Source organism: Helianthus annuus, chromosome 12 (genome assembly GCF_002127325.2).
Source record: "Helianthus annuus cultivar XRQ/B chromosome 12, HanXRQr2.0-SUNRISE, whole genome shotgun sequence".
In the NCBI taxonomy this organism is placed as follows: Eukaryota; Viridiplantae; Streptophyta; class Magnoliopsida; order Asterales; family Asteraceae; genus Helianthus; species Helianthus annuus.
In genome coordinates, this window is record NC_035444.2 from 2398648 (window position 1) to 2426602 (window position 27955).

Below are 27955 nucleotides of genomic sequence, written 5' to 3' on the forward strand. Positions count from 1 at the left end.
CCATTCATAATGACTAAAATTAAAATCTTCATCAGAAATATAATCATTATCAAAATCAGTATTTGTGCTCAAAGCTTCACTTTCAATAAAATTAGTTTGGGTATTTAGCTTAATAAGTCTAATTTCATTATCGATCAATTTTATGTTTAAGTAAATTAATTTGTCAAAATCAGTTTCTAGTATTTGTTGGCGTAGTTGTAGAGCCCCCGCAAAATATTGTAATTCCTTACATTATCTTCTTTTTCACTAATTATATCATTATATCTACTTGAATTAGTTATTCTTAGAGGATAACTTATTACCTCTTTGTTTGAGAACAACAATCTGGGGTTTATCTGGTTAGAAGACATCATTGGTTTATCTCGTAAATCAAGACTTAAAGGTCTTGAATCTATTTCTTCTATTTTAGGTAAGGTCGGTATTTGTATTTGACAAACATCGTTAAACAAATAAGGAAAATCAATAGTGTCTTTTATACTAAAACATTCAGAATGATGAGTATTTGACACTGCATAAGAAATAGCATATGTAATAGAATAAGGTCTATTTTGTTGTTTAAAGAAATCTCTTCTCTTAAAATCTTGTAATAGACTTAAAGTTTTATCAAAATCTTTATCTTGAATATTATAGGAAATTCTAGGATAGATATTAAATTTCAGTTTTCCATATTGTAACAAAAACTAGGAATAAAACCTAGAAATCATCATTTATATTATGGGCTAAATATACAAGAAAGGGCTTTAGATATTAACATAACATCTAACAAAGTTATGATACCTTTATTATCTAAAAAAGATATCCAAGAAAAATTACAAAAGATAAAACCAGAAATAAGAAACACTTTGGGATGGGTACATATAGGAGCTATTCAAATAATAATAAAATCCACCTTTAAAGAAGGTATAGATACCCCTATAGAATTAGCTGTTATGGATAATAGAATACAAAATAGAGAAGAAGCATGCCTTGGAATATTAAGAGGAAATTTACAATATGGAAAACTGAAATTTAATATCTATCCTAGAATTTCCTATAATATTCAAGATAAAGATTTTGATAAAACTTTAAGTCTATTACAAGATTTTAAGAGAAGAGATTTCTTTAAACAACAAAATAGACCTTATTCTATTACATATGCTATTTCTTATGCAGTGTCAAATACTCATCATTCTGAATGTTTTAGTATAAAAGACACTATTGATTTTCCTTATTTGTTTAACGATGTTTGTCAAATACAAATACCGACCTTACCTAAAATAGAAGAAATAGATTCAAGACCTTTAAGTCTTGATTTACGAGATAAACCAATGATGTCTTCTAACCAGATAAACCCCAGATTGTTGTTCTCAAACAAAGAGGTAATAAGTTATCCTCTAAGAATAACTAATTCAAGTAGATATAATGATATAATTAGTGAAAAAGAAGATAATGTAAGGAATTACAAAATTCAAGGAGAATATTTCAATGGAAAAAGATTTTCGGCAGTAAATATGCTAATAGATACAGGTGCTAATGGGAATTATATAAACCATAAAATTTGTAAATACTTACAAAAATATCCATTAGAAGAACCCCATCAATACACAAACTTTAATGGTGAATTACATGAAATTAATGAAGCTGTAGAAACCATAATAAAGTTTGGAGAAGAAAAAATTCCTTTAAGACTCTTAATAGGTAATGAAGATGAAAACGATTCATTAGAAATAATGTTAGGATTAACTTTCTTAGAAAATGTAAAACCATATCAAATAACCTCCTATGGATTAAAAATTACATACAATGGCAAAATGATTTATATACCTAAATGACAAGCCCTAAAAGCATATACATCCCAATAGGTATTACTTATAAAGATTACAAAGCTGAATACTTTGCTGCTTATATAGATAGTGGCTCAGGATTGTGTATATGTAAACCAGATTGTTTTCCAAAGGAATATCATGAGGATTTAACACCATGTAATGGAGTTAGCTTTTCAAAAACTATAGTTCCCCTAAAAAGAGGAATAAAAAATCCAATAATAATAATTGGATCATACATGGTTAAATGTCCACCATTTTACTTTTATAATTCTGGATCAGATGTATTATTAGGAAATGATTTTTTAGAAAGATTTAACAAAATTACTTTTGATATAGTAGCCTACCAAATTATACTAAAGACACCATGTCATCACTTGATAGTAGTTAAAAGAATAAAAAATGCATATGGAAGAAAATTTCCAATTAACTTTACAACACGCGCAAGCCAGCGTGGTGATATTGGATACAAACAAAATCCAAAATTAGAAAAAGGGATACCAGTCTTGGAATATTACTTAAGAGAACCCTTAGATTACCAAGTAAATCTAAGAAGATTGGATAACCATATAGAAAACATAAAAGATAAGTTAAAACAATGTTATACAAGTAACCCGTTACAATTTTGGGATAAAAATCAGATTACAGCAAAATTAGAAATGAAAGATAAAGATAAGGAGATTAGAGTAAAACCAATGAGATACAATCCAGAAGACCAAAAAGAATTTAGGTCCCAAATAAAAGAACTCCTAGATTTAAAGTTGATCAGAGCTAGCCATAGTCCACACAGCTCTCCTGCCTTCTTAGTAAGAAAACACGCTGAGATTGCAAGAGGTAAACCTAGAATGGTAATAAATTATAAAAAACTAAATGATAATACTGTTTTTGATGGATATTTTTTACCTCATAAAGAAAGTTTAATAAATTCGACTAGAAACAAAAAGATATTTTCAAAATTTGATTGTAAAAGTGGATTTTGGCAAATAAAAATGCATCCTGATAGTATTGCCTACACAGCATTTTCTACTCCTCAAGGGCAATATGAATGGCTTGTAATGCCTTTTGGATTAAAAAATGCTCCTCAAATATTTCAAAGAAAAATGGATATTATATTTAGAAATTATGACTTTATTTTTGTATATATAGATGATATCTTAATCCTATCAAATGATATTAATTCTCATTTAAAACATCTTGACATTTTTACAGATTTATGTATGAAACATGGATTAGCTCTTTCGGAAAGAAAAACTAGTTTGTTACAAGAAACTATAGATTTTTTGGGAATGAAGATAGATGGCCAAGGGATAGAACTTCAAAGCCATATTTTGGAAAAAATAACTGCTTTCCCAAATAAATTGACTGATAAAAAACAAGTTCAAAGTTTTCTTGGAATATTAAATTATGCTTCTGATTTTATAGAAAATCTTGCAGCTTTGAGAAGACCCTTTCAAGCTCTTCTTAAAAAGGATAAAATATTTAGTTTTGATAAAGGTCTAGAAGAACAAGTAAAAAAGATAAAAGAATATTGTAAAAGGTTACCAAAATTACAATTACCCAAAGAAAAGGATGATTTAATTTTAGAAACTGATGCTTCAGAATATTATTGGAGTGGGATACTTAAAAGGATAGATTATAACTCTGAAGAAGAAAAAATTGGTGAAAGCATTTGTAGATATTGTTCAGGGACTTTTAGTGACACTGAAACAAGATATCATATTAATGAAAAAGAATTACTAGCAGTTATTAGAAGCTGCCAAAAGTTTTATTATTTCCTATTACCTAACAAATTTCTTTTAAGAACTGATAATACCCAGGTAAAAGCTTTTATAAAGAATAATTTGCCTTCTAAACCTGAGTATAAAAGGCTCATAAGATGGCAAACCCTTTTATCTGAATATAATTTTGATATTGAAATAATAAAATCTGATAAAAATGTTTTGGCAGATTTCTTGACTAGAGATGGAAGAATTAGGACAACAACTGGATAGCCGTCTAAAGATGATGGACGAACAGATACAAGCAATTAAAGAAATTGCAACCGATATGGGAGAACTCATAGATATAATCGAAACCATTCCTGAACATATTGCAGAAATAAAAAATCTTGTGAAAAGCCACTTCAGGATGATAAGTAACAAAGTTACCATGTATGAGTTCGATAGTATGAAGATGAAGCTTATGATAAAACATCAAATGATAGAAAAAGTAGATATGTCATTTATTTTAGAAAAAACAGATATTCCATCTACTTCTTCTGGAGATCATGTGATGGAAAATGCTCCAGATGCTGAAGAAGAGGTAAGAGAAAAATTTTCTTTTAAACCTCAGTCAGATAAAACAACCACTTTTGGAAAAATTCCCCAACAGATTCCTCCCCAACAACAACCTTTTTTATTAGATCCTGTTGCTAGACAGAGGAATAAAATGATAGAACTATACAGCCTTGCTCAAACTGAGTCAAGGTATGTTGATTTTACAGGGGTATACCCTAGACTAAATTATCTGCAAGGTTCACCAGCAGATGAGATAAGATATTGGTACGATTTTGGTGCCATAAACATGATTTATCTTACCTCACCTGATTTTCCTGAATTATCAGATTTACCAAGATGGGTCATAACCTCAGTAAAAAATTGTTATCAAAATAACCCAACCATGACCCCTAGAGATACTCTAGCTCTAAAGTTTTTATCTGCAGGACCAGATTTTTTCAATGATTACTATTACCCTGCTTATCATTTTATACATCTTGAAAAATGTCAAGCATTTTCCTGCAAAATCGATTCCAAAAGAAAAGAATTTACAAACTTTAATGAAAATGATATTCACTACAGAAGGGCTATTGGGATAAGAGTAGTAATTCAAGGAATGGAATCTACTCTTAAAAAACCATTTAGAACTTATGGAGGAGAATATAAAAATTCTCCAGTTATGATTGCTCCGGCCCGAAAATCACCAGATGCAGCGATAAAATTTTTAAATAGCAAGATTAATTTGTTAGAAACTGGTTCAGTCAGATCAAGTCCGGAGGCACAGTATAAAATTTGTCAATATAGGAAACACCCTCCTGGAACCTGCCCTTCATGTTCTCCTAATAAAACCAATATGAGTACCAACTCATCAAGAGATAGCCTAAACTCAAATGAATAGGCATTGATCATAGATTAAAGGGTTTAAACATGTGAGTTTAAACACCTAAGTAGCAAGAAAGATTCTCTTCTAAATTTGTAAACGATATCTACAAAACTTTGATATTTGGCATTGGGAAAGGAAAAGATAAGTCTCACTAGACCATAAAGACAAAAAGATACAGATGTCTTCCCAAGACAAACTTTGTAAAAAAGATGGGACCATAAAGACAAAAGATGCAGATGTCTTCCCAAGACAACTTTGTAAAAAGAAATGGGACACTTCAAGGCAAGAGGACACCTAGCTAAGGAAAAGGCAAAAGAAGACACGTATCTTGCAACATGAAGACTCATCATAAATAAAGTCTATAAAAAAGAGAAAGAAGGAGGAGGAGAGGCATCGGTCTTCACTCATGTCTTAGAATGTTTTCTTTGATGTAATAAAAGTCTTTTGTATTTTCAAGAGTGTTTAGAGTGTTTTTATTTTCCCTTTTGTAAGATATTTCCCTTTGTAAGATTTCCACCATGGAATAAAAGTCTTTGATTTCCTTATAAATTCTGAGAGTGTTCATCTTTATTTAGAGATATTTTTCTCTTAATAAGAAAAATCCTCCAACCTCAAACTGTCTCCTTTTTCCTTACACCGGAGGTAGGAAACGAAACCAGGTTGTGCTGAATATTGCTGAAGGAGCCAAAGAGGAGTTACCTAAGACAACTTAGGTTTGGTCTGAAAGAGCCTAGTAAAAAGACTCTTGGTATAACCCGGCGATATCTTGGTCAAAACGGAAAAGAGGTACGGAAGCATGTTGGACCCTTTTTCTTTTTAATTTTGAAATATCACTAAATAATTGTTACTCTTAGTTTTTGTAAGGAAATATTTTACAAACAAAAGAAAATCTTAATTAAATTTTATGATCTTTTTGATGATAATATAAATTTTAATCTTAAATTAAGGTGTACTATGTCTTTTAATTTTTCTAAGATATAAATTAATTACACAATATGTGGATAATAAAAATAACAACTATAGGTACTTTTGATATGTTTTTAACCTATTTTGATAATTGCTTACATGAAGTAACGATTTTGAACCGACAAAATATTTCGGCTACTACCACCCTAAATGGTATCAGAGCCACCGATATTTCTTTTGCGGGGGCTCTACAACTACGCCAACAAATACTAGAAACTGATTTTGACAAATTAATTTACTTAAACATAAAATTGATCGATAATGAAATTAGACTTATTAAGCTAAATACCCAAACTAATTTTATTGAAAGTGAAGCTTTGAGCACAAATACTGATTTTGATGATGATTATATTTCTGATGAAGATTTTAATTTTAGTCATTATGAATGGACAAGTTCTGATTTTACTTATGATGATACTGATTGGCAATATAGTTCTTCTTAATGGAAAACAAAAATTTTAATAAACTAAAAGAAGGTGAAAATTCTTTAAAAATAGATAAAGATATAATAGAAATACAAAAAACAATTATTTTTTATGGAGATAAAATAATATTTAGACTAGATAAAATTATGGAATTACTTCAATCTGCCTATCCTAGTAGGAAAGATAAAGAAACAATAACTAATTTACAAGACCCTTTAGTTCAACTTTTGCAAAATATGAAGATACCTAAAGGTTATAAAAACAATTAAAATGAATTCAGATACGGAAAGTGAAAATAATATAATTCCTAAGTTAGACGATTCTGAAATAGAAAATTTAACAACAAAAATAGGGGATATGGAATTAAATGATAATTTCATCAATATTAAAACTCAAGAAAATTTTAATATAAATGATACAGCTAGTACAAGCACTAGATTACCAATAAGAAATGAATTTCAAAGACCATCCCTAGGATACGCCGCTATAAAATCAACAATAAGACAGGAAGATAACTATAGGCCTTATCCTTCGATGAAAAATGAACCAATAAATCCTTTTGGAATATATTTAGATTTAGATTGTGTTAATAACACGGAAGAAGCAATTGATAAATGGGAAACCGCTTTTAGAATAGCTGTTTCTGTTAATAAAATGGATGTTGAGACAATAAAAGGATTTTTAGAAAGAACTCTATTAAATAGTGCTTTAAGATATTGGCAAAATATAAGTCCTGATGCTAAACAATATATATTTAATTCAGATGAAGATTTGGCCAACATAATAACAAGAGCCGTAGAGGCTTTTAGATTAGAGTTTTGTGGAGAAGGTAATATAATAAGAGACCCAGCAACTATACAAAAATATTTAACAGCTTTACTAAGATTACAATTATGTGATATTTGTGAAATTGATAGGTATATTTGTGTTTTTCAAGATTATTATTACCATATCTATAATCAAGTACCTGATACGGGTAATTATTTACCCTTATTTTTTGCAAAAATACCTGATCCTTGGGGACAAAAGTTAATAAATACTTATAACCCAGGAACATCAGATACCTTAGGAAAAAGGATAACGCATGTCAGAGACAAATTAAGCGAGTGGTGTGGGGATGCAATATTAGCTAAATTGAGCAAAGGATTGAAAAGAAAAATATCTTTATGTTGTAGTAACCCAAAAATGCCTTTAATGATAGGTTGTGATAGTTCTTATTATTATGGAAAGATAAAAAGAAGATATAAGAAAAGGACTCATTTTAGAAAAAGATTTTTCAAAAAACGCAAGACAAAGTTTTATAAACGAAAAGGATATAAAAAGACTTTTAAACCTACATATAAAAGAAAGCAAAGTCCTAAAAAGTGTAGGTGTTTTCTTTGTCATGAAGAAGGACATTATGCAAATAAATGTCCTAAGAAATTTAATAAAAATCTCAAGATATTTGAAATAGATGAAGACATTGAAAAAATGATGAATGAAGGAGAATTTATACAAATTAATGATTTTCATAATGAAGATTCTGATGAAAGCATATTTATATTAACCGAAACAGAATACACATCATCCGAAGATGAATAGATTAGATATAGCCACCACTAGTAAAATAGATGATGATATAATTGATTGCCAAAATGAACAATTTGGAGAATATAAACAAGAAGTATTAATAGATAAGAAAAAACTTAAACAAATACAATATGAAAATTTCTCATTATCAAATCATTCAGGATTTAAAATGAATACTTTACAAAAACTAGGAATAAAACCTAGAAATCATCATTTATATTATGGGCTAAATATACAAGAAAGGGCTTTAGATATTAACATAACATCTAACAAAGTTATGATACCTTTATTATCTAAAAAAGATATCCAAGAAAAATTACAAAAGATAAAACCAGAAATAAGAAACACTTTGGGATGGGTACATATAGGAGCTATTCAAATAATAATAAAATCCACCTTTAAAGAAGGTATAGATACCCCTATAGAATTAGCTGTTATGGATAATAGAATACAAAATAGAGAAGAAGCATGCCTTGGAATATTAAGAGGAAATTTACAATATGGAAAACTGAAATTTAATATCTATCCTAGAATTTCCTATAATATTCAAGATAAAGATTTTGATAAAACTTTAAGTCTATTACAAGATTTTAAGAGAAGAGATTTCTTTAAACAACAAAATAGACCTTATTCTATTACATATGCTATTTCTTATGCAGTGTCAAATACTCATCATTCTGAATGTTTTAGTATAAAAGACACTATTGATTTTCCTTATTTGTTTAACGATGTTTGTCAAATACAAATACCGACCTTACCTAAAATAGAAGAAATAGATTCAAGACCTTTAAGTCTTGATTTACGAGATAAACCAATGATGTCTTCTAACCAGATAAACCCCAGATTGTTGTTCTCAAACAAAGAGGTAATAAGTTATCCTCTAAGAATAACTAATTCAAGTAGATATAATGATATAATTAGTGAAAAAGAAGATAATGTAAGGAATTACAAAATTCAAGGAGAATATTTCAATGGAAAAAGATTTTCGGCAGTAAATATGCTAATAGATACAGGTGCTAATGGGAATTATATAAACCATAAAATTTGTAAATACTTACAAAAATATCCATTAGAAGAACCCCATCAATACACAAACTTTAATGGTGAATTACATGAAATTAATGAAGCTGTAGAAACCATAATAAAGTTTGGAGAAGAAAAAATTCCTTTAAGACTCTTAATAGGTAATGAAGATGAAAACGATTCATTAGAAATAATGTTAGGATTAACTTTCTTAGAAAATGTAAAACCATATCAAATAACCTCCTATGGATTAAAAATTACATACAATGGCAAAATGATTTATATACCTAAATGACAAGCCCTAAAAGCATATACATCCCAATAGGTATTACTTATAAAGATTACAAAGCTGAATACTTTGCTGCTTATATAGATAGTGGCTCAGGATTGTGTATATGTAAACCAGATTGTTTTCCAAAGGAATATCATGAGGATTTAACACCATGTAATGGAGTTAGCTTTTCAAAAACTATAGTTCCCCTAAAAAGAGGAATAAAAAATCCAATAATAATAATTGGATCATACATGGTTAAATGTCCACCATTTTACTTTTATAATTCTGGATCAGATGTATTATTAGGAAATGATTTTTTAGAAAGATTTAACAAAATTACTTTTGATATAGTAGCCTACCAAATTATACTAAAAACACCATGTCATCACTTGATAGTAGTTAAAAGAATAAAAAATGCATATGGAAGAAAATTTCCAATTAACTTTACAACACGCGCAAGCCAGCGTGGTGATATTGGATACAAACAAAATCCAAAATTAGAAAAAGGGATACCAGTCTTGGAATATTACTTAAGAGAACCCTTAGATTACCAAGTAAATCTAAGAAGATTGGATAACCATATAGAAAACATAAAAGATAAGTTAAAACAATGTTATACAAGTAACCCGTTACAATTTTGGGATAAAAATCAGATTACAGCAAAATTAGAAATGAAAGATAAAGATAAGGAGATTAGAGTAAAACCAATGAGATACAATCCAGAAGACCAAAAAGAATTTAGGTCCCAAATAAAAGAACTCCTAGATTTAAAGTTGATCAGAGCTAGCCATAGTCCACACAGCTCTCCTGCCTTCTTAGTAAGAAAACACGCTGAGATTGCAAGAGGTAAACCTAGAATGGTAATAAATTATAAAAAACTAAATGATAATACTGTTTTTGATGGATATTTTTTACCTCATAAAGAAAGTTTAATAAATTCGACTAGAAACAAAAAGATATTTTCAAAATTTGATTGTAAAAGTGGATTTTGGCAAATAAAAATGCATCCTGATAGTATTGCCTACACAGCATTTTCTACTCCTCAAGGGCAATATGAATGGCTTGTAATGCCTTTTGGATTAAAAAATGCTCCTCAAATATTTCAAAGAAAAATGGATATTATATTTAGAAATTATGACTTTATTTTTGTATATATAGATGATATCTTAATCCTATCAAATGATATTAATTCTCATTTAAAACATCTTGACATTTTTACAGATTTATGTATGAAACATGGATTAGCTCTTTCGGAAAGAAAAACTAGTTTGTTACAAGAAACTATAGATTTTTTGGGAATGAAGATAGATGGCCAAGGGATAGAACTTCAAAGCCATATTTTGGAAAAAATAACTGCTTTCCCAAATAAATTGACTGATAAAAAACAAGTTCAAAGTTTTCTTGGAATATTAAATTATGCTTCTGATTTTATAGAAAATCTTGCAGCTTTGAGAAGACCCTTTCAAGCTCTTCTTAAAAAGGATAAAATATTTAGTTTTGATAAAGGTCTAGAAGAACAAGTAAAAAAGATAAAAGAATATTGTAAAAGGTTACCAAAATTACAATTACCCAAAGAAAAGGATGATTTAATTTTAGAAACTGATGCTTCAGAATATTATTGGAGTGGGATACTTAAAAGGATAGATTATAACTCTGAAGAAGAAAAAATTGGTGAAAGCATTTGTAGATATTGTTCAGGGACTTTTAGTGACACTGAAACAAGATATCATATTAATGAAAAAGAATTACTAGCAGTTATTAGAAGCTGCCAAAAGTTTTATTATTTCCTATTACCTAACAAATTTCTTTTAAGAACTGATAATACCCAGGTAAAAGCTTTTATAAAGAATAATTTGCCTTCTAAACCTGAGTATAAAAGGCTCATAAGATGGCAAACCCTTTTATCTGAATATAATTTTGATATTGAAATAATAAAATCTGATAAAAATGTTTTGGCAGATTTCTTGACTAGAGATGGAAGAATTAGGACAACAACTGGATAGCCGTCTAAAGATGATGGACGAACAGATACAAGCAATTAAAGAAATTGCAACCGATATGGGAGAACTCATAGATATAATCGAAACCATTCCTGAACATATTGCAGAAATAAAAAATCTTGTGAAAAGCCACTTCAGGATGATAAGTAACAAAGTTACCATGTATGAGTTCGATAGTATGAAGATGAAGCTTATGATAAAACATCAAATGATAGAAAAAGTAGATATGTCATTTATTTTAGAAAAAACAGATATTCCATCTACTTCTTCTGGAGATCATGTGATGGAAAATGCTCCAGATGCTGAAGAAGAGGTAAGAGAAAAATTTTCTTTTAAACCTCAGTCAGATAAAACAACCACTTTTGGAAAAATTCCCCAACAGATTCCTCCCCAACAACAACCTTTTTTATTAGATCCTGTTGCTAGACAGAGGAATAAAATGATAGAACTATACAGCCTTGCTCAAACTGAGTCAAGGTATGTTGATTTTACAGGGGTATACCCTAGACTAAATTATCTGCAAGGTTCACCAGCAGATGAGATAAGATATTGGTACGATTTTGGTGCCATAAACATGATTTATCTTACCTCACCTGATTTTCCTGAATTATCAGATTTACCAAGATGGGTCATAACCTCAGTAAAAAATTGTTATCAAAATAACCCAACCATGACCCCTAGAGATACTCTAGCTCTAAAGTTTTTATCTGCAGGACCAGATTTTTTCAATGATTACTATTACCCTGCTTATCATTTTATACATCTTGAAAAATGTCAAGCATTTTCCTGCAAAATCGATTCCAAAAGAAAAGAATTTACAAACTTTAATGAAAATGATATTCACTACAGAAGGGCTATTGGGATAAGAGTAGTAATTCAAGGAATGGAATCTACTCTTAAAAAACCATTTAGAACTTATGGAGGAGAATATAAAAATTCTCCAGTTATGATTGCTCCGGCCCGAAAATCACCAGATGCAGCGATAAAATTTTTAAATAGCAAGATTAATTTGTTAGAAACTGGTTCAGTCAGATCAAGTCCGGAGGCACAGTATAAAATTTGTCAATATAGGAAACACCCTCCTGGAACCTGCCCTTCATGTTCTCCTAATAAAACCAATATGAGTACCAACTCATCAAGAGATAGCCTAAACTCAAATGAATAGGCATTGATCATAGATTAAAGGGTTTAAACATGTGAGTTTAAACACCTAAGTAGCAAGAAAGATTCTCTTCTAAATTTGTAAACGATATCTACAAAACTTTGATATTTGGCATTGGGAAAGGAAAAGATAAGTCTCACTAGACCATAAAGACAAAAAGATACAGATGTCTTCCCAAGACAAACTTTGTAAAAAAGATGGGACCATAAAGACAAAAGATGCAGATGTCTTCCCAAGACAACTTTGTAAAAAGAAATGGGACACTTCAAGGCAAGAGGACACCTAGCTAAGGAAAAGGCAAAAGAAGACACGTATCTTGCAACATGAAGACTCATCATAAATAAAGTCTATAAAAAAGAGAAAGAAGGAGGAGGAGAGGCATCGGTCTTCACTCATGTCTTAGAATGTTTTCTTTGATGTAATAAAAGTCTTTTGTATTTTCAAGAGTGTTTAGAGTGTTTTTATTTTCCCTTTTGTAAGATATTTCCCTTTGTAAGATTTCCACCATGGAATAAAAGTCTTTGATTTCCTTATAAATTCTGAGAGTGTTCATCTTTATTTAGAGATATTTTTCTCTTAATAAGAAAAATCCTCCAACCTCAAACTGTCTCCTTTTTCCTTACACCGGAGGTAGGAAACGAAACCAGGTTGTGCTGAATATTGCTGAAGGAGCCAAAGAGGAGTTACCTAAGACAACTTAGGTTTGGTCTGAAAGAGCCTAGTAAAAAGACTCTTGGTATAACCCGGCGATATCTTGGTCAAAACGGAAAAGAGGTACGGAAGCATGTTGGACCCTTTTTCTTTTTAATTTTGAAATATCACTAAATAATTGTTACTCTTAGTTTTTGTAAGGAAATATTTTACAAACAAAAGAAAATCTTAATTAAATTTTATGATCTTTTTGATGATAATATAAATTTTAATCTTAAATTAAGGTGTACTATGTCTTTTAATTTTTCTAAGATATAAATTAATTACACAATATGTGGATAATAAAAATAACAACTATAGGTACTTTTGATATGTTTTTAACCTATTTTGATAATTGCTTACATGAAGTAACGATTTTGAACCGACAAAATATTTCGGCTACTACCACCCTAAATGGTATCAGAGCCACCGATATTTCTTTTGCGGGGGCTCTACAACTACGCCAACAAATACTAGAAACTGATTTTGACAAATTAATTTACTTAAACATAAAATTGATCGATAATGAAATTAGACTTATTAAGCTAAATACCCAAACTAATTTTATTGAAAGTGAAGCTTTGAGCACAAATACTGATTTTGATGATGATTATATTTCTGATGAAGATTTTAATTTTAGTCATTATGAATGGACAAGTTCTGATTTTACTTATGATGATACTGATTGGCAATATAGTTCTTCTTAATGGAAAACAAAAATTTTAATAAACTAAAAGAAGGTGAAAATTCTTTAAAAATAGATAAAGATATAATAGAAATACAAAAAACAATTATTTTTTATGGAGATAAAATAATATTTAGACTAGATAAAATTATGGAATTACTTCAATCTGCCTATCCTAGTAGGAAAGATAAAGAAACAATAACTAATTTACAAGACCCTTTAGTTCAACTTTTGCAAAATATGAAGATACCTAAAGGTTATAAAAACAATTAAAATGAATTCAGATACGGAAAGTGAAAATAATATAATTCCTAAGTTAGACGATTCTGAAATAGAAAATTTAACAACAAAAATAGGGGATATGGAATTAAATGATAATTTCATCAATATTAAAACTCAAGAAAAGTTTAATATAAATGATACAGCTAGTACAAGCACTAGATTACCAATAAGAAATGAATTTCAAAGACCATCCCTAGGATACGCCGCTATAAAATCAACAATAAGACAGGAAGATAACTATAGGCCTTATCCTTCGATGAAAAATGAACCAATAAATCCTTTTGGAATATATTTAGATTTAGATTGTGTTAATAACACGGAAGAAGCAATTGATAAATGGGAAACCGCTTTTAGAATAGCTGTTTCTGTTAATAAAATGGATGTTGAGACAATAAAAGGATTTTTAGAAAGAACTCTATTAAATAGTGCTTTAAGATATTGGCAAAATATAAGTCCTGATGCTAAACAATATATATTTAATTCAGATGAAGATTTGGATAACATAATAACAAAAGCCGTAGAGGCTTTTAGATTAGAGTTTTGTGGAGAAGGTAATATAATAAGAGACCCAGCAACTATACAAAAATATTTAACAGCTTTACTAAGATTACAATTATGTGATATTTGTGAAATTGATAGGTATATTTGTGTTTTTCAAGATTATTATTACCATATCTATAATCAAGTACCTGATACGGGTAATTATTTACCCTTATTTTTTGCAAAAATACCTGATCCTTGGGGACAAAAGTTAATAAATACTTATAACCCAGGAACATCAGATACCTTAGGAAAAAGGATAACGCATGTCAGAGACAAATTAAGCGAGTGGTGTGGGGATGCAATATTAGCTAAATTGAGCAAAGGATTGAAAAGAAAAATATCTTTATGTTGTAGTAACCCAAAAATGCCTTTAATGATAGGTTGTGATAGTTCTTATTATTATGGAAAGATAAAAAGAAGATATAAGAAAAGGACTCATTTTAGAAAAAGATTTTTCAAAAAACGCAAGACAAAGTTTTATAAACGAAAAGGATATAAAAAGACTTTTAAACCTACATATAAAAGAAAGCAAAGTCCTAAAAAGTGTAGGTGTTTTCTTTGTCATGAAGAAGGACATTATGCAAATAAATGTCCTAAGAAATTTAATAAAAATCTCAAGATATTTGAAATAGATGAAGACATTGAAAAAATGATGAATGAAGGAGAATTTATACAAATTAATGATTTTCATAATGAAGATTCTGATGAAAGCATATTTATATTAACCGAAACAGAATACACATCATCCGAAGATGAATAGATTAGATATAGCCACCACTAGTAAAATAGATGATGATATAATTGATTGCCAAAATGAACAATTTGGAGAATATAAACAAGAAGTATTAATAGATAAGAAAAAACTTAAACAAATACAATATGAAAATTTCTCATTATCAAATCATTCAGGATTTAAAATGAATACTTTACAAAAACTAGGAATAAAACCTAGAAATCATCATTTATATTATGGGCTAAATATACAAGAAAGGGCTTTAGATATTAACATAACATCTAACAAAGTTATGATACCTTTATTATCTAAAAAAGATATCCAAGAAAAATTACAAAAGATAAAACCAGAAATAAGAAACACTTTGGGATGGGTACATATAGGAGCTATTCAAATAATAATAAAATCCACCTTTAAAGAAGGTATAGATACCCCTATAGAATTAGCTGTTATGGATAATAGAATACAAAATAGAGAAGAAGCATGCCTTGGAATATTAAGAGGAAATTTACAATATGGAAAACTGAAATTTAATATCTATCCTAGAATTTCCTATAATATTCAAGATAAAGATTTTGATAAAACTTTAAGTCTATTACAAGATTTTAAGAGAAGAGATTTCTTTAAACAACAAAATAGACCTTATTCTATTACATATGCTATTTCTTATGCAGTGTCAAATACTCATCATTCTGAATGTTTTAGTATAAAAGACACTATTGATTTTCCTTATTTGTTTAACGATGTTTGTCAAATACAAATACCGACCTTACCTAAAATAGAAGAAATAGATTCAAGACCTTTAAGTCTTGATTTACGAGATAAACCAATGATGTCTTCTAACCAGATAAACCCCAGATTGTTGTTCTCAAACAAAGAGGTAATAAGTTATCCTCTAAGAATAACTAATTCAAGTAGATATAATGATATAATTAGTGAAAAAGAAGATAATGTAAGGAATTACAAAATTCAAGGAGAATATTTCAATGGAAAAAGATTTTCGGCAGTAAATATGCTAATAGATACAGGTGCTAATGGGAATTATATAAACCATAAAATTTGTAAATACTTACAAAAATATCCATTAGAAGAACCCCATCAATACACAAACTTTAATGGTGAATTACATGAAATTAATGAAGCTGTAGAAACCATAATAAAGTTTGGAGAAGAAAAAATTCCTTTAAGACTCTTAATAGGTAATGAAGATGAAAACGATTCATTAGAAATAATGTTAGGATTAACTTTCTTAGAAAATGTAAAACCATATCAAATAACCTCCTATGGGTTAAAAATTACATACAATGGCAAAATGATTTATATACCTAAATGACAAGCCCTAAAAGCATATACATCCCAATAGGTATTACTTATAAAGATTACAAAGCTGAATTGTCACACCCCCAAAATTACCACCTAGGGAGTGTCCCTGTTAGGCGTGTGACGACTAGCAATGAGCCACCAGTTACATTGAATCACAAGTTTGAAATAAAACTTCGTTATTTAAAGATACTAAAATCCCAACATACGTTATTCAAAACCATACGTTTAGCGGAAGCGTTAATGTAGCGTAATATAAACGTTATCCAAACAAACATAGTAAATAAAAGTCTGATAATATAACCCTCGAGCAACCATGACCACTCGCGCCCTCCAGCCAGCAAGTTCCTGCTTTCAAAGTACCTAAGGACCTGCGAGCATGTAACACACGTATCAGACAAAGCTGGCGAGTTCACAGTTTTAGAAAACGTTTGTTACCCGGTGTATGTAAAACAGTTTAATACCCAATGCAAGTAATATTGTTAATATCTCATTTCCAAACACGGACGGCTCACGGACTGCCCTTCCCACGTACTCCTATCTAGTACTGGGCCAGACTGGGTCATTAGTTCACCTCCGTCCTCTACAGGCACGGGGTGAGGGTGCCAAACCTAAGTAGCGCTACTAACTAATACCCGATGAGGGACTTACAAAAGATGATAGGTGAGAATATTAACCAATATACCCGTTTTTACCCAAAGACTTATCCCCCCCATGGGATACCCACTGACTGTCCCCAACCACTGGGACGCATGCTCGAATGTAGTGAACTCACCTTTGGTTTGCTCGGTAAGATTCGTTACGTGATCAAGTTGCTCGCAAAAATCCTAACATGGTTACCGTTAACAATCAGTCGGGTATCACATAATCTTATATTCTATACACATGTTATACAGGTAGCATTGAAATAATATCATGTAAGTCATCGAGTTAAGCGACTTAACAATTTGTCATAGACACCACATATAGCTCTTTACCCAAACACGTATACTAGATCCAAGACCCTAACCCGAGTGCCCATCTCGCAAAGCGAAACCCCATGCTAAAGGCCCAACTGAAGTCGTACATAGCCCACACACCATTACTTCATTGCGGCCCAACCCAATTGCTACCCTTTCTGTTCCTTTTTACCCAAGCTTGACCGGCCCAAAATTAATGTTGCGTGACCCAATAACCTGCTGTTTTGATTCTAATCGTGATCCCCGTAAGTCTAACTCAATTAATCAGTTCCCTATATTATAATTACGAGACAACCTAACAATTTATTCCCATTAATTATTTATTCACATGTAATACCTACACATGGCCATCCATTATATATGTAGCCAAACCTCATTGGACCCCCCCCCTTATTGCCGCCAACAATGCATTACCCAACCCCACATGCCAAATTCCCATCCCCTAGGTTCTAGCACTAGTAGACAACACATATATGTGCGCCGCCCTTTTGAGATCACATGATCAGATCATCATCGATACTTTATATATATATTTCATTTTATATACATGTTTTTGATAACTACCACCACATGATTGGTGGGTTTTGAGGTCCAATTAAAAGAAAAGGTTGTGAGGTCCACTTAAAAGAGAGGGTTTGACCATCCTGATGCTATGATCCGATTCCCACATGTTTGATTTTATTAAACCTATATTACATCATAACCAACATTGTCAGTCATGTGATTTCTGGTAGGACCGATTTGAGAGACTAAAGTGCCTAGCGGTTTTGACTTGGATATAAACATACATCATTAATCAAACTACCTATGATACAATCGCACATCATATAAGAATTTTATACCATGTATCAGCACATATGCAACCTTGATCGGCCCGCACAACAAATAATAAATCGTTAAAAAAAAAAAAATAAGAATTACTCACCGGTAGCCTGACTAGTTGGGATGTAAACCGAAACAGAAATAGGGGATCTCGCTACTGCCGTTGTTTGATGAATAATTAGGGTTGACAAGGAAGGTGGGTACGTAACCTATATTATAAAGCCAATATTCGTACGATCTGGGCCGGTTGGGTTTGCTTATTTAGATGGAGGTTTGGGCCGGTGGTCACCCACTAATGTGGGATAGGTTTGATTATTAAAAAAAAATGGCCGACATGTTACTTATGTCACATATGTCACATAGGTTTGTTTATTAATTAATTATGCTAATGGGTTTCCAACTAACAACCCACACACATTGCACAACTATAAAACATACTAGCACATTTATCAAAGTCACGGATTGAATATATATCTTAAAACAGGAACAGGGGAACCACTAAATCAAAGACACTAACCTTGAAATTTCGGGTTGTCACATCATCCCCAACTTGAAAGAAATTTCGTCCCGAAATTTGACAAGTAGGCACGAAAGGGTGAAGTGATAATCAGGATTGTTGAGGATTTTGCTCAGGTGTGACATCATCCCCAACTTGAAGGGGAATCTCGCCCCGAGATTCACCAGTTTTGCTTGACTCCGCTTTGTCTTTGGGAAAGAGGTGAGGGTACTTTAGTTTCATCTGGTCCTCGCGCTCCCACGTGAACTCCGGTCCACGTCTTGAGTTCCAACGAACTCTAACGATGGGAATACGACTGTGTTTACGTACTTTGACCTCACGGTCCATGATCTCGATAGGTTCTTCAACGAATTGCAACTTGTCGTCGATCTTTAACTCTTGAAAAGGTACCGTTAATGGGTCGTCAGCATAACACTTCTTCAACTGCGACACATGGAATACATCGTGAACATTACCCAATTCAGTAGGCAACTCCAATCTATAAGCCACCTTACCGATACGCTCCAGAACCTTAAACGGCCCAACATATCGTGGATTCAGCTTGCCACGTTTCCCAAAGCGCACAACCCCTTTCCACGGTGAGACTTTCAACATAACTCGGTCATTCACTTCAAACACTACCTCCTTGGCACGCTTGTCTGCATAGGCTTTCTGACGATCGCGAGCAGCTGCCATACGTTCTCTGATTTTCACGATCTTCTCTGAAGTTTCGAGTACTATCTCAGGACCCGTGATCTGACTATCACCCACTTCAGCCCAGCAAAGAGGTGAACGACACTTCCTCCCGTACAGTGCCTCAAATGGTGCCGCCTTGATACTGGTATGGTAGCTGTTATTGTAGGAAAACTCGACTAACGGCAAGTGCTTCTCCCACCCCTTTCCAAAATCAATAACGCATGCCCGTAACATATCCTCTAGCGTCTGAATGGTGCGTTCACTCTGACCATCCGTTTGTGGGTGATAGGCGGTGCTCATATCGAGACGCGAGCCGAACGACTTATGCATAGCCTGCCATAACTCCGAAGTAAAACGAGGATCTCGATCGGAAATAATAGAAGTCGGCACTCCGTGCCTAGAAACCACCTCTTTAAGGTACACCGCTGCGAGTTGCGAATACTTATCTGTCTCCTTGATCGCTAAGAAGTGTGCTGACTTGGTGAGACGGTCGACAATCACCCATATAGTATCGTTCCCAGCCTGCGTTCTCGGTAACCCCGTAACAAAATCCATGGCGATCTGCTCCCACTTCCACTTAGGTATTTCTGGCTGCTGTAGTAGACCCGAAGGCTTCTGGTGTTCCGCTTTAACTCTAGCACAAGTTAAGCATTTACTCACATATGTGGCTATGAGGGCTTTCATATTCGGCCACCAATACATAACCTTAAGATCGTGATACATCTTGTCCGATCCCGGGTGAATAGAATATCGTGACTTGTGTGCTTCATCCATCACAAGTTCTCTAAGATCACCAAACAAGTTCTCGTGAACTTTCAATTGTCGAGAGGCGTAGGCTATCACCTTCTCGCGTTGCATCAACACGCAACCGAGACCCTGAATCGAAGCATCACAATAAACTACAAAATCCTCAGTACCATCCGGTAGAGATAAGATGGGTGCGCTGCATAACCTTTGTTTCAAAAGCTGGAAAGCCTCCTCCTGTTTCGTCCCCCAAGAGTAAACTACTTTCTTCTGTGTTAACGAGGTTAGTGGCTGTGCAATCTTTGAGAAATTCTGAATGAAACGACGATAATACCCTGCTAGGCCGAGAAATTGCCGCACCTCCGAAGGGTTCTTTGGTGCCGCCCAATTTCTAATGGCGTCAATCTTGGCAGGATCCACATGAATGCCTACCTCATTGACTATATGCCCCAGAAAATGTACCTCCCGCATCCAAAAATCGCACTTAGAAAACTTTGCGTACAACTGCTCCCTCCTCAGGAGTTCTAGAATAAGGCGTAGGTGCCGCTCATGATCCTCCTTGTTCTTGGAGTAAATTAGAATATCGTCAATAAAAACGATAACGAAGTCATCAAGGTATGGCTTGCACACGCGGTTCATGAGGTCCATGAAGACTGCTGGTGCGTTGGTTAACCCGAATGGCATAACCAAGAACTCATAGTGACCGTATCGCGTCCGAAACGCGGTTTTGGGAACGTCTTCCTCTCTGACTCGCACTTGATGATAACCAGACCTTAAGTCGATCTTAGAGTAAAAGCTCGACCCTTGTAACTGATCAAACAGGTCGTCAATACGAGGCAAAGGATATCTGTTTTTGATCGTCATCTTGTTGAGCTCGCGATAATCTATACACATTCGTAAGGACCCGTCCTTCTTTTTCACAAATAAGACTGGGGCTCCCCAGGGGGAAGAGCTAGGTCGGATGAAACCCCTATCCAACAGCTCTTGGAGTTGGTTTGATAGTTCCTGCAGTTCTCCTGGCGCTAGACGATAAGGAGCACGAGCAACTGGGGCTGCCGCTGGGGCGAGATCAATCTGGAATTCCACCTGACGATGTGGAGGTAACCCAGGGAGTTCCTCAGGAAATACATCAGGATATTCCCGAACAACTGGAAGATCCTCGATCTTCCTTTCATCAGACGATGAATCGGTAACAAGAGCTAATATAGCAGGATAGCCCTTACGCAAATACTTCTGGGCCTTTATTGCCGAAACAATACTGACTGGGGTCCCGCTGCGATGACCCTGAACTGATAGAAATTCCCCACTGGGAAGGGGAACACGTATGATCTTCTCCTTACAGAGAATCTCCGCTTGATACTTGGACAACCAGTCCATACCAACAATCACGTCGAAGCTTCCAAGAGTAATAGGAATCAAGTCAATGTCGAAGACTTGACCCAGAAGATCGATTTTACACCCAAACAGAACATGTGTAGCTTCGATTGTTTTACCATTTGCGATTTCTACTATGTGTTTCATTACAAGAGGTGTAGGACTTAACCCTAATTGAGAGCTAAACTCTAAAGACACGTAACTCCAGTCGGCACCAGAATCAAATAAAATAGAAGCAATAACACCGTTTACTGAAAATGTACCAGTAACCACGTTGCCGTCGTTCCGCGCTTCCCCAGCTCCCAGCACAAACCCGCGCCCACGCGCAACATTACCCCCGTTGTTCCCTGCATTGTTATTCCCGTTACCACCCCCTGTGTTCTGTCTCAGCTGAGGGCAGTCTCGCTTGAAGTGCCCCTCGGCCCCACACTGATAGCACCCTTTCTGATTACCCTGAGTTTGCTGAGGCTGTTGCCTACCCGCCTGCTGCACTGGCTGCTGCTGAGCTGGAAGTGTGGTCCTACAATCCCTGGCCTTGTGCCCCGGTCGATTACACCGATAACAAACTCGAGTACACTGCCCCTGGTGATGAAGATCACACTTGCTGCACAAGGGTAGCTTCCCCGCATATGATCCCTGCCCTGATCTGTTACTCGAGTTCTGATTTACTGATGCTGTCTGGCTGAAACTGCGGGTGTTGCCAGTATCCGTCTTCTTCTGAGGCTGTGTAGAGTTGGACCCCTTGTCCGTATCGTTCCACTTACGTTTGCCATCTGCAGCAGATACAGTGGAAGTAGTGGCAGCTGTGGTAGTGCTAGAAATACGAGGTGGCAATGAGTCGCTCTCCACCTCCTGGTCAACGATTTTATGTGCCAATCTAACAATCTGGGTTAGGTTATTGAGGTTCGCTGCTGTAACTAAACCCTTCACCCGTGGAGGTAACCCCTTAATAAACAACTCGATTCTTCGAGGCATGGGTCGGGACAAGTTCGGACACAAATCAGCTAACTCATACGACCGCTTCACATACGCCTCGATTTCAGATCCCACCATTGTCAGATGATAGTACTCATTCTCTAACTTCGCTATTTCATCTCGAGGACAGTATTCCTCTCTCATCAGTTCCTTGAAGTCATCCCACGTAGTGGCGTTCGCCGCCTCAATACCTAGCAGTTGGACCTGGGCATTCCACCAGGTCAAGGCACCATCCTGAAGCGTGCCTGCTGCAAACTTTACCCTATCCCCAACTGGGCAGTTACATATCGCAAACACTGATTCCGCCTTTTCGAACCAGCGTATAAGTCCTACAGCCCCTTCAGTGCCACTGAAGGTCTGTGGCTTGCAATCCATGAAAGTTTTAAAAGTGCAGACCGGTGGGTGAGGCTGGTTTTGTGGCGCCGGCTGACCTATTAACGAAAGAAAATAAACCAACAAGTAAGACTCAAGTTCACGATTCAAAGGGAAGAATGTCTGGTACACGTCATACCAGCCTGATAAGCTGCCAAGGCTGCAGCCACCTGGGCATTGAGTAATGCCTCTAGCTCAGCTTGAGTCATATGAATTTCGCCTTGTCCGTCACCACGGCCTCCACCACGTCCACCGCGTCCACCACGACGACCTCCACCACGTCCGTTCATGATTCTATAAGTATGGAAAGAGGTAACAAATTAACAGACCATTGCAGGCGAGTGTCAAGTATTGCTATAGCATTCACAGTTTTCGAGGTTCTAATACAACATTGACTATCAACGCGGGATTCCTTTTTCACACTAGTCGAGATTTACTGGGACTCACATGCACCTCACGTTGTTATTATGTGTGCACCCATAATAATAACCTGATTTGCATGCTTATCTCAGTTCCTCCCTACTCATGTTAGAAGGTTTCCCCTAATTCATACAGTACGACCGTCGATATCACAACATAGCGCATGCAAACACAAGTAGAGTCCTACTCTTAAAACACGTAGTATAGACAGGTAGCATAGCAATTCATATCGTAACATCATATGTGCGTTCGAGTGTGATACCAATCATGAGTATATACTAACTATGCCCTACAATAGTAAACAAGAGACGAACCTTGCTGCCTGGAGCTGAGTGTCATGGTCCATGTCGTATCGGTATGTCGTATCAGTTCAGTTATAGTCTGGTTTTATAAAACATTTTTAAAACCAATTCACTATAACCAGTGGCTCTGATACCAAACTGTCACACCCCCAAAATTACCACCTAGGGAGTGTCCCTGTTAGGCGTGTGACGACTAGCAATGAGCCACCAATTACATTGAATCACAAGTTTGAAATAAAACTTCGTTATTTAAAGATACTAAAATCCCAACATACGTTATTCAAAACCATACGTTTAGCGGAAGCGTTAATGTAGCGTAATATAAACGTTATCCAAACAAACATAGTAAATAAAAGTCTGATAATATAACCCTCGAGCAACCATGACCACTCGCGCCCTCCAGCCAGCAAGTTCCTGCTTTCAAAGTACCTAAGGACCTGCGAGCATGTAACACACGTATCAGACAAAGCTGGCGAGTTCACAGTTTTAGAAAACGTTTGTTACCCGGTGTATGTAAAACAGTTTAATACCCAATGCAAGTAATATTGTTAATATCTCATTTCCAAACACGGACGGCTCACGGACTGCCCTTCCCACGTACTCCTATCTAGTACTGGGCCAGACTGGGTCATTAGTTCACCTCCGTCCTCTACAGGCACGGGGTGAGGGTGCCAAACCTAAGTAGCGCTACTAACTAATACCCGATGAGGGACTTACAAAAGATGATAGGTGAGAATATTAACCAATATACCCGTTTTTACCCAAAGACTTATCCCCCCCATGGGATACCCACTGACTGTCCCCAACCACTGGGACGCATGCTCGAATGTAGTGAACTCACCTTTGGTTTGCTCGGTAAGATTCGTTACGTGATCAAGTTGCTCGCAAAAATCCTAACATGGTTACCGTTAACAATCAGTCGGGTATCACATAATCTTATATTCTATACACATGTTATACAGGTAGCATTGAAATAATATCATGTAAGTCATCGAGTTAAGCGACTTAACAATTTGTCATAGACACCACATATAGCTCTTTACCCAAACACGTATACTAGATCCAAGACCCTAACCCGAGTGCCCATCTCGCAAAGCGAAACCCCATGCTAAAGGCCCAACTGAAGTCGTACATAGCCCACACACCATTACTTCATTGCGGCCCAACCCAATTGCTACCCTTTCTGTTCCTTTTTACCCAAGCTTGACCGGCCCAAAATTAATGTTGCGTGACCCAATAACCTGCTGTTTTGATTCTAATCGTGATCCCCGTAAGTCTAACTCAATTAATCAGTTCCCTATATTATAATTACGAGACAACCTAACAATTTATTCCCATTAATTATTTATTCACATGTAATACCTACACATGGCCATCCATTATATATGTAGCCAAACCTCATTGGACCCCCCCCCTTATTGCCGCCAACAATGCATTACCCAACCCCACATGCCAAATTCCCATCCCCTAGGTTCTAGCACTAGTAGACAACACATATATGTGCGCCGCCCTTTTGAGATCACATGATCAGATCATCATCGATACTTTATATATATATTTCATTTTATATACATGTTTTTGATAACTACCACCACATGATTGGTGGGTTTTGAGGTCCAATTAAAAGAAAAGGTTGTGAGGTCCACTTAAAAGAGAGGGTTTGACCATCCTGATGCTATGATCCGATTCCCACATGTTTGATTTTATTAAACCTATATTACATCATAACCAACATTGTCAGTCATGTGATTTCTGGTAGGACCGATTTGAGAGACTAAAGTGCCTAGCGGTTTTGACTTGGATATAAACATACATCATTAATCAAACTACCTATGATACAATCGCACATCATATAAGAATTTTATACCATGTATCAGCACATATGCAACCTTGATCGGCCCGCACAACAAATAATAAATCGTTAAAAAAAAAAATAAGAATTACTCACCGGTAGCCTGACTAGTTGGGATGTAAACCGAAACAGAAATAGGGGATCTCGCTACTGCCGTTGTTTGATGAATAATTAGGGTTGACAAGGAAGGTGGGTACGTAACCTATATTATAAAGCCAATATTCGTACGATCTGGGCCGGTTGGGTTTGCTTATTTAGATGGAGGTTTGGGCCGGTGGTCACCCACTAATGTGGGATAGGTTTGATTATTAAAAAAAAATGGCCGACATGTTACTTATGTCACATATGTCACATAGGTTTGTTTATTAATTAATTATGCTAATGGGTTTCCAACTAACAACCCACACACATTGCACAACTATAAAACATACTAGCACATTTATCAAAGTCACGGATTGAATATATATCTTAAAACAGGAACAGGGGAACCACTAAATCAAAGACACTAACCTTGAAATTTCGGGTTGTCACATGAATACTTTGCTGCTTATATAGATAGTGGCTCAGGATTGTGTATATGTAAACCAGATTGTTTTCCAAAGGAATATCATGAGGATTTAACACCATGTAATGGAGTTAGCTTTTCAAAAACTATAGTTCCCCTAAAAAGAGGAATAAAAAATCCAATAATAATAATTGGATCATACATGGTTAAATGTCCACCATTTTACTTTTATAATTCTGGATCAGATGTATTATTAGGAAATGATTTTTTAGAAAGATTTAACAAAATTACTTTTGATATAGTAGCCTACCAAATTATACTAAAAACACCATGTCATCACTTGATAGTAGTTAAAAGAATAAAAAATGCATATGGAAGAAAATTTCCAATTAACTTTACAACACGCGCAAGCCAGCGTGGTGATATTGGATACAAACAAAATCCAAAATTAGAAAAAGGGATACCAGTCTTGGAATATTACTTAAGAGAACCCTTAGATTACCAAGTAAATCTAAGAAGATTGGATAACCATATAGAAAACATAAAAGATAAGTTAAAACAATGTTATACAAGTAACCCGTTACAATTTTGGGATAAAAATCAGATTACAGCAAAATTAGAAATGAAAGATAAAGATAAGGAGATTAGAGTAAAACCAATGAGATACAATCCAGAAGACCAAAAAGAATTTAGGTCCCAAATAAAAGAACTCCTAGATTTAAAGTTGATCAGAGCTAGCCATAGTCCACACAGCTCTCCTGCCTTCTTAGTAAGAAAACACGCTGAGATTGCAAGAGGTAAACCTAGAATGGTAATAAATTATAAAAAACTAAATGATAATACTGTTTTTGATGGATATTTTTTACCTCATAAAGAAAGTTTAATAAATTCGACTAGAAACAAAAAGATATTTTCAAAATTTGATTGTAAAAGTGGATTTTGGCAAATAAAAATGCATCCTGATAGTATTGCCTACACAGCATTTTCTACTCCTCAAGGGCAATATGAATGGCTTGTAATGCCTTTTGGATTAAAAAATGCTCCTCAAATATTTCAAAGAAAAATGGATATTATATTTAGAAATTATGACTTTATTTTTGTATATATAGATGATATCTTAATCCTATCAAATGATATTAATTCTCATTTAAAACATCTTGACATTTTTACAGATTTATGTATGAAACATGGATTAGCTCTTTCGGAAAGAAAAACTAGTTTGTTACAAGAAACTATAGATTTTTTGGGAATGAAGATAGATGGCCAAGGGATAGAACTTCAAAGCCATATTTTGGAAAAAATAACTGCTTTCCCAAATAAATTGACTGATAAAAAACAAGTTCAAAGTTTTCTTGGAATATTAAATTATGCTTCTGATTTTATAGAAAATCTTGCAGCTTTGAGAAGACCCTTTCAAGCTCTTCTTAAAAAGGATAAAATATTTAGTTTTGATAAAGGTCTAGAAGAACAAGTAAAAAAGATAAAAGAATATTGTAAAAGGTTACCAAAATTACCCAAAGAAAAGGATGATTTAATTTTAGAAACTGATGCTTCAGAATATTATTGGAGTGGGATACTTAAAAGGATAGATTATAACTCTGAAGAAGAAAAAATTGGTGAAAGCATTTGTAGATATTGTTCAGGGACTTTTAGTGACACTGAAACAAGATATCATATTAATGAAAAAGAATTACTAGCAGTTATTAGAAGCTGCCAAAAGTTTTATTATTTCCTATTACCTAACAAATTTCTTTTAAGAACTGATAATACCCAGGTAAAAGCTTTTATAAAGAATAATTTGCCTTCTAAACCTGAGTATAAAAGGC